Source organism: Rhinatrema bivittatum, chromosome 8 (assembly GCF_901001135.1).
Source record: "Rhinatrema bivittatum chromosome 8, aRhiBiv1.1, whole genome shotgun sequence".
Lineage (NCBI taxonomy): Eukaryota > Metazoa > Chordata > Amphibia > Gymnophiona > Rhinatrematidae > Rhinatrema > Rhinatrema bivittatum.
Window position 1 is genome coordinate 244,835,285 of NC_042622.1, and position 9,344 is coordinate 244,844,628.

Here is a 9,344-nt window from a genome sequence, read left to right on the forward strand (position 1 = left end):
ACCACATTAAGATCTCAAGCAGGGGCCGGTGGGCACAGTAGAGGTTTTAGATGGAGCAAGCCTCTCATGAAGCGTGCTACTAAGGGTTGTGTCGAAATAGAGACATCACCTACTAGAGATGAGTTTCATTTTTCTGGCTCGGGTTTCGGTTCGGGCACTTCGGGGGAAAACTCGTTTTCCCACGGATCGTTTTTTGCCAAAACCGAAACTGGAACCCGAACCCGGAAAAATGAATAAAAAAACAAACAAAACACGAATCGGGAAAAAACCCCACCCCAACCCTTAAATTTTACTTTCTTACACCCCCCCCCCCCCCACCATCCCGATCCCTCCCCAGCACTTACTAAAAGTCCCTGGTGGTCCAGCGGGGTCCCGCGAGCAATCTCTACCTCCATGCTGTCGGGCCTGCTATGACTCAAAATGGCGCCAATAGCCTTGCCCTTACGATGTCACAGGGGCTACCAGTGCCATTGGTCACATCACAGGTGTTGCCGCCAGAGGAAGCAGATCAGGCGAATAGGATGGAGTCCGTGGTAGCTTACACAGCAGATGCATTATTTGATCTGTTGTGGGCATCTTCACCCAACATAGCCACTGCAGTTTTGGCTAGACAGCTTCTCTGGCTCCGGAACTGGTCCGCAGACGTTTCTTCCAAAACTCAGATGGGCAATCTTCATTTTAAGGGAAAATTGTTGTTTGGGGAGGAACTTGACGCCCTTATTAAGTCTCTTGGGGAGAATAAGGTGTATAAATTGCCAGAAGACAAGCCTAAGTCTTCAGGGCCCTTTGGGGCAGCGCATTACCGTTTCTGAGGACAGCGCAGATTTCGGCAGTCGCAGCTGCCAGCTTTTCCCGCCCAACAACAGACTCAGAGGGCTCAGTCTTGGCCTACTTCCTTTCGTGGTCGGAGGACATTTCGGGAGGGAGGCTCTCAAGGGGCCACCAGAGGTAAGCAGTCCCAATGAAGGTGTTCCGACCCTCTCCCCGGTTCCAGTGGTGGGAGTAGTCTCTCCCTGTTTCTCGAGGAGTGGGTCAGGATCACGTCGGACCAGTGGGTCCTCAATATCATCGCTCACGGTTACAAGTAGGATTTTGCCCGCTCGTTAAGGGATCTTTTTCTGATTTCTCCCGCCGGCTCTCTGGCCAAGCAAGAGGTAGTCGGGCAAACCCTGAGTCGCTTGAAATCCCTGGGGGCTATTGTTCCAGTCCCTCCAGAAGAGCGCAGGGCTGGCAGGTACTCCATCTATTTCGTAGTCCCAAAGAAGGAGGGGTCCTTCCGGCCAATATTGGATCTCAAGGCAGTCAACCGAGCACTTCGGGTTCCCCGATTTCACATGGAGACTCTACGGTCAGTCATTGCGGCCTTCCACTCAGGAATATATTTGGCTTCTTTGGACCTGACCGAGGCGTATCTTTACATTGGGATACGCGAGCGCCATCAGCGGTTTCTCTGGTTCATGGTCCTGGGGGAGCATTATCAGTTCCAAGCTCTTCCGTTTGGGTTAGTGACAGCGCCTCGGGTCTTCACCAAGGTAATGGTAGTTGTAGCAGCAGCCCTCCGGCGGGAGGGGATCTTGGTTCACCCATACCTGGATGATTGGCTTATCCGGGCCAAATCGGAGAGCCTCTGTCGGGAAGCAGTGAGCAAGGTTCTACTCCAGCTCCAGTCCCTTGGTTGGGTGGTCAACTTTGCCAAGAGCCAGTTGGTACCAACTTCCTGGGAGCATGCTTCGATACCTCGGTAGGCAAGCTCTTCCTCACTCGGGAGAGGAGGCTCAAGTTAGTGGCGCAGATCCATCGGCTCATGTCCTTACCCCTGCCCATAGTATGGGATTATTTGCAGGTATTTGGTTCCATGGCATGTACTCAGGAGGTGGTTCCCTGGGCGTGGGCGCATATGAGACCATTACAACACGCATTGCTTTCTCGGTGGGATCCAAAATCGGAGGAGTTTCACCTGCCTTTGCCATTGATGGAACCTGCCAGGTTCAGTCTCGATTGGTGGTTGCTTCCGGCCCACTTGTTACAGGGGATGGACCTGGAGGCGCCGCAGTGGGTAATAGTCATGACTGATGCCAGTCTCACTGGTTGGGGAGCCGTTTGCCAGTCACAATCCGGTCAGGGTCGTTGGACAAGTTATCAGGCGACATGGTCAATCAATAGATTGGAAACCAGGGTGGTATGCCTGGTGTTACGTGTTTTTCTCCCTCTGGTAGCCCAGTGTGCAGTGCGAGTCATGTCAGACAACGCGATGACGGTAGCCTACATCAACCTCCAAGGGGGAACCAGGAGCCGGTCGGTGGCCTGGGAGGCCGAAAGGCTCATGACGTGGGCAGAGCGACATCTAGTCTGGTTGGCGGCCTCGCACATAGCCGGGGGTGGACAATGTGCAGGCAAACTTTCTCAGCCGCCAGCATCTAGATCCCGGCGAGTGGGAATTGTCCGACGCAGCTTTCCGGCTGATCACTTGTCATTGGGGGGTTCCACACCTCGACCTGATGGCAACTCTGACAAATGCAAAGGCACCCCGGTTTTTCAGTCGTCGGAGAGACCACAGGTCGGAAGGAGTGGATGCTCTTGTTCTTCCGAGGCCTGGCAGCGTACTACTGTATGTGTTTCTGCCTTGGCCACTAATAGGCAAGATCGTGCATCGGATAAAGAATCACGTGGGGTCTGTCATTCTGGAGTGGCCCCGAAGGCCGTGGTTTGCGGATCTGATCTCATTGGCGATCGACGGTCCGGTGCATCTCACCCACCTTCCGAATCTTCTTCGACAAGGTCCTTTATTTTTAGATCGAGTGGATCGCTTTTGTCTAGAGGCCTGGCTTATGAGAGGAGGCAATTGAGGAAGAGGGGATATTCGGATTCGGTTATTTCTACCCTCTTGCAAGCACGGAAATCGTCCATGTCGTTGGCCTATATTCATGTTTGGAGAGTTTTCGACACTTGGTGCCAAGGTTTGAACGTCCCCCCGCATCTGGCTTCAGTGGCACACATCCTATCCTTCCTGCAGCAGGGACTGAAGAAAGGTCTAGCTTGCAGTTCTCTCCGTGTGCATGTCGCAGCACTGGGTTGCCCGTGGGGCAAGATTGATGGCTTTTCGCTGGCAGCTCATCCAGATGTGTCCCGTTTTTTGAAGGGGGCCAAGCATTTGCGCCCGCTGGTACGACAAATTTGTCCTGCCTGGAGCTTGAATTTAGTTCTTAAGGGCTTATGTGGTCTTCCTTTTGAGCCCCTCAGCAGGCTACGTAGAAGCATTTGACACTCAAGACTGTCTTTTTTGGTAGCCATTACTTCCGCACGGCGAATTTCAGAGCTTCAAGCTTTGTCGTGTCAGGATCCGTATCTTCGTATTTTGGAATCCAGAGTTTCGCTGCGGACCGTTCCCTCCTTCTTGCCCAAGGTGGTATCGGCTTTTCATGTCAGACAGTAGAGTTACTGGCCTTTCCGAATTTGGATCAGACTTCTGCGACGGATAAGGATCTGCATAAGTTGGATGTGCGCTGGGTTCTCCTTCGCTATCTAGAGGTGACCAATGCTTTTCAATTATCAGATCATTTGTCTTATTGACTGGTCCTAGACGGGGACACAAGGCATCCAAAGCTACGGTTGCTAGGTGGTCGAAGGAGGCCATTTCCTCCACTTATCTTTGCGCTGGGCAGGCCATACCAGAAGGCTTGAAAGCGCACTCTACCAGGTCTCAAGCGGCCTTTTGGGCGGAGAGCCAGTTGGTCTCACCACAGGAGATTTGTAGAGCAGCCACTTGGAAATCCTTGCATACTTTTGCGAAACATTATCGTGTGGACGTCCGGGATCCGGAGGTCGACTGTTTTGGCAGCAGTGTTCTTTGTGCAGGACTCTCCAGATCCCACCCCAATTAGGGCAGCTCTAGTACATCCCAGCGGTCTGGACTGATCCTGGTACGTACAGGGAAAGGAAAATTGGTCCTTACCTGCTAATTTTCGTTCCTGTAGTACCAAGGATCAGTCCAGACGCCGACCCTTGGGTTTTTTGGGGAGTCCGTTTTTTCTGTATGTTTTCTTCCTCCTTCTTACCTCAGTAGAGTTCTTTACAGGCATGGGAAGGAATCTTCTTGATTGATATGTTAGGCGGTGGTACGGTTTGTTTCTTTTACCGTGCATATTGTTGTAGCCACTGGTTGTTATGTTTGGGGATTTGTTCTCCTTTATTGGATATTCTGCTTTGATATCGTATATACTGAGGGATCGCAGGTGGCACACCAGGTTAAGAGGGGTGCCTTTTAATTTTTTTTCCTCTGACTCTCTCTGCTGGGAGGCACAACCCAGCGGCCTGGACTGATCCTTGGTACTCAGGAACGAAAATTAGCAAGTAAGAACCAATTTTCCTTTACATGCCATAAAAGGTACCTGCCTAGGATGCAGTACAATAAGTGAATTAACATTTATAGCATAATAAATAAATACTAAACTAAAAATCAGTCAATAATAAATACAATAAAGAAACAACCATATTAAATTAATACTGGGTCAAAAATCCTACAGTCCTATACAATGAGCTTAGCATATCAACACAATGCATACAGAAACCCTCTGGGCCCATAGGACAAGCAAGGCAGTTGCGGTTAATCAAAGACTATGAAATAGCCTCATCTTTAATAGCATGTGAAAACAAAGATACTCTCCACAAGCAGCAGCTCTGGTCGAAGTTGATTTTGCAATACCAGAAAAAGATCTTCTGCCAGGGGCAATCAGCTTCAGACAATCTGAGGTAATCCAACCCAGAGCTGTTTAGGGCCCTAAATATTAGGCAAAGGAGTTAAAAAAAATTTAATCCAGCTCTGTATAGGAAATGAATGATGTCTCTCTGCATACAGCTCAATCTTCTCTTACCCATAAATGTATTCAATCTGCAGCAAATCCTTACTTCTCTTCACTTCTCTAATTCCTCCCTTGTGATTTGTTCCTCAAGCAAGTCACTCTTGTCCTCCTTCACCATCTTCTCCTGACTCCATGATTTCTTAGAAACATGATGGCAGAAAAATACTGGTCCATCCAGTCTGCCCATCTATCCAATTAATTTAGCATTGCAATTCTCCTCACTTCCTTAGAGATCCCCTTTATTTATCCCATGCTTTCTTGAATTCAGATACTGTTTTTGTCTCCTCCACTTCCACTAGAAGACTATTTCACATATCCACCATCTTTCTCTGCAAAGAAATATTTCCTAAGATTACTCTTGTCTACCCCCCTTTCCATTGAAGAAGGCTCATCTCCTGTGCATGAAAACATTTGAGATATTTGAATGTCTCTATCATATCTCCCCCCATCTCTTCTTTCCTTTAGGTTATACATGTTTAGATTTTTAAGCCTATCTCCATATGCTTTAGAATGAAGACCACTGACCCTGTTAGTGGATACCTCTGGACAGACTCTATCCTTTATATCTGTTGAATTTGATGTCTCCAGAATTGTACACAGTATTCCAAATGAGGTCTCGCCAAGGACTTATATCGCCTCCCTTTTTCTGCTGACCATTCTTCTCCCTATGCAGCCAAGCATCTTTACAGCTTTTACCATCCCTTTATCTACCTGTATAGCCACATTAAGATCATTAGGTACAATTACCCGTAGATCTCTATTCTCCTTTGTGCTTGAAGAATTTCACCTCCAAAACTGTACCTTTCTCTTGGATTTTTGCATCCTAAATGCATTACTCTGCGCTTTTTAGCAATGAATCTTAGCTGCCAGAACTTAGATCATTCCTTGGGCTTTGCTAGATCCCTCCTGTTTTCCACACCTTCCTGGCTGTTCACCATTATAAGTTTTATCATCATCGGCAAAAAGACAAACCTTTCCCGACATCCTTCTGTTATGTTGCTCACAAAAATGTTGAAAAGAGCATTTGCTGGACCCACCCGAGGGTTGCTCGCTGCATGAGGCTACTGCAGACTGCTGCTCTAACACAGAAAGCTGACACCTCAAAAATGCGCTTGAGGACTTCTAGCCACCTATCCTGTAAGTCCTTAAGAGCCGTCGCTCCCGTAACAGGAATGGTGGGCCGCTTGGTGACCGCAGTAACCGATGCGTCCACCTTGGGAATCCTGAGGATATCCAAGGCTTCCTCGGGTGAAGGGTAGAGTTTGTCCATCACCCGTCCCTCCCGCAGGGTCGCATCCGGAGATTCCCACTCCCGAGTGACCAACTGCTTAAGCATTGGGTGGAAAGGAAAGGTTTGGGGCAGGGCACGCAGCCCCGAGAGTACTGGTTTCCCCTTAACTGGCTCCGAACTGGGGACTGGTGCCTCCTCTTCCAGTTCCTCCAGGACATAGGGGATCAAGGGATATAACTCCTCCCGGCGAAACAGCCGAGAAACCCGGGGGTCGCCCCCCTCTACTGGAGCAGACTCATCAACACCCCCATCTAGGTTTTGGAGGAGAGGATCCAGAAAAGATCCCAAGGGAACAGGATCCGGAGCCCCCCAGGGGCTAAAAGGACATCCAGAGACGTGTCCCACCACGCCATCTTCGCGGGAGGGAGCTGCTCATCCTGCTGATGAGCTTCCACCTCCAAAAAAGTCCTATGCATAAGTAAAATAAATTTTGAAGAAAAAACTGACTGGCCCCTTTAAGGGATCCGATAGGTGAGGGGGAGGAGGGGGGACTGGGCTCCCCGAGGGGGCGGGTCCTGGATCATGCGGTCGAACGGGACTCAGACTGGGAGGAGAAATCGGAGAATCATCTCCCCCAGTCGGCAGGCAGGGCTCCGACAAAATGGCAGCCGTTCCCATGCGCGCCGGCGACAAACCCGGACTCGATTGCCGTTCCGCGCCTCGAGGCAAAATGGGCCCAAAATCACCCCCGGACGAGCCCTCCCCCCCAGGGAGGCAGCGGGCGCAAACCCCATCCCGCGAGAGGTGTAACCCCACCTCCCCACATGCTGAGCATGATAGCCCTCGTGGCATCCCAGTTGGGGGGGGGGGGGTTCCAAACAGCGCGGTAGGAAAGAAAAAAGAAGAACTTAAAATACCCTGCCGACTTGCGGCCTTCCGAAGCTCTGGGAACACTGCAGCACCCAAGGAAACTCGTCTCGGGGTGCCGAGGAGAGGGACCGGCCCACCGGTTAATCCCCCTCCAGAGATAGACGGCCCTCTGGGAACAAGGCTTTTAGAGCTGCCAGCCACTGCCTTACCTCTACTGCTGCTGAGTGAAAAGCCTGGGAAAATAAAACCGCACTGAGCTTTTTTTTTTTTTTTTTTTATATACAACCAACTTGCTGTAGCCAAAGGTGTTAACTAAATCATCCAGAGTCTTAGAACTCTTAAAAAAAAAAAAAAAAAAGATGTAACTAAATTTAAAGAAATTGAAAAATCAGGACCGCATGTTCTGTCAACCCTTCTGCTGAGAGTCAGAGAAAATACTGAGGGATCGCAGGTGGCACACCAGGTTAAGAGGGGTGCCTTTTCAGTTTTTTTTACTCTGACTCCCTCTGCTGGAAGGGAGACACAACTCAGCGGTCTGGACTGATCCTGGTACGTACAGGGAACAAAAATTTTAAATAAAATCTTCAGGCTCATCAAGTTAATCCATACCTAGGTCATTACCATTCCGGGCAAAACCAAAAAAATTGTCAAACTTTAATTATGCTTCAGAATTAAATTTCTTCCTGACCCCTTGGAAACATGATGAGAGATCACTCAATCAGCACTTTCAATGGTTAAAAATTTCTTTCTGATCAAAAAACAAATCCATGGAGCAGTTTCTCTCCAAAGACCTTCATCAAGTGTTTATCCAGCAGCATTTCCTTCTAATTTCTAGAAATGCCTCTGTTTGGAGGGAAAAGGAGGAAGACTCAATGGAAAGGAGAAAACACAATTTATCTTTGGCAGTAATTCAGTGGGAATGTATGTAATTTTTAGACTCCACTGCCATTTATTTATTTTTAATTTTTATATACCTATGTTCCTGTATAAAATACATATCACACCGGTTTACAAGTAACTAAAATTGTTGCCTCAGGGGCGGAATACATTGTACAAAGTAACAATAAAGAACTTATAGATAAATAAAATAAAAGGCCTAATTTAACTGCGGAATAGTACTACTCAAAAACATGAGTACAGGGGGGGTAGGGGACCTGGGACTCTAACGTCATTGTATTCCTCGGGTCTTAGTTCTCCGGGAATGCTTGGGCGAAAAGCCAAGTCTTAAGCTTCTTTTTGAAAGTCATAGTGCAGGGTTTTTGGCGCAGGTCCGGCGGGAGCGAATCTCTGTAGACCAGGGATGAGCAAACATTTTGAGCTGCAGCCTCCATTCCATTCATGCAATTAGGTCCCCACAAGATAGGTTACATTACACACACACGCACAAACACAAGATGGGTTATATAGAGACACACATACATATGTGAAAGATATTCACCAGGCAGCCACACCGCCAACCAGTGACTTAAGCCCCCATTTGGTTTCTCTTCAAGTTGCAGAAGAGTAAGCTCACACATACACAGGTACATACCTCATACCCAGAGTGACAGCAAAACAGACACAGAGACACAGTTATCCCATACATACCCAGACACAAAGTCACCCCACACAGAGAGACAAACAACACAGCACACCTAGATAGAAGACAGATGTCACACACACACACACACAGACCAAAGCACACCGTCAGAGACACACCACACCAAGCCAGATACAGGATAACATACCACAATGGTAAAGCCTGGAAAACTTGCCAGCCAAATTTTGTTTTGGCTGCACATTTTACTTTCTGAATCGCGCGGGAATAACTAATAGGGCCATCAACATGCATTTGCATGTTGCGGGCGCTATTAGTTTGGGGGGGGGGGAGGGTTGGACGCGCGTTTATCCCTTACTGAAATAAGGGATAAAGCTAGCGAGTCGAAAACGCGCGTCCAACTTTGGGTTGGCCTGATAGTCTCTGTTCTGGTAGCTCCTTCCCTCCTGAGCTTGCATTACCTCTATGGGCAGCCAGTTTGACTGTTCTAGGGCCCCCCTCCCCCCTCCAGTTTGCTCAACCCTGCTGTAGACACTCCTGATGCAGAAAGCCCTCTGCCGGGAGAGTCACAAGCCCACTCAGCCAATGGATGTATTTTAGATGCAGGGGTGTAAAGCAGAGCGATTTACTAGCCTAGAGATTTGCATTAGGCGGTACATCAAATCTAACAAAAGTATACCTCCCAGGTTCTGCAACAGTCCAATATAGTCATAATCTTTGTGAGCTTCTGCTGGATTGCCTGATCAAAAAGCATGAATCCCACAACTCCATTGGTCAATGCACTGCCAATGTGCCTCAACCCTGATCTGGAAGAAACTACTACTATGGAATGAGAAGCAGTGGTAAT

At 48.6% G+C, this 9,344-nt stretch overlaps 1 protein-coding gene across 2 annotated transcripts in view; it reads right to left on the bottom strand.

Annotated features, from left to right (window-relative positions):
• The window catches only part of ELL (elongation factor for RNA polymerase II), a 528,830-nt gene that overhangs the window by 45,325 nt on the left and 474,161 nt on the right, over positions 1-9,344 (bottom strand). The window lies entirely within an intron of this gene.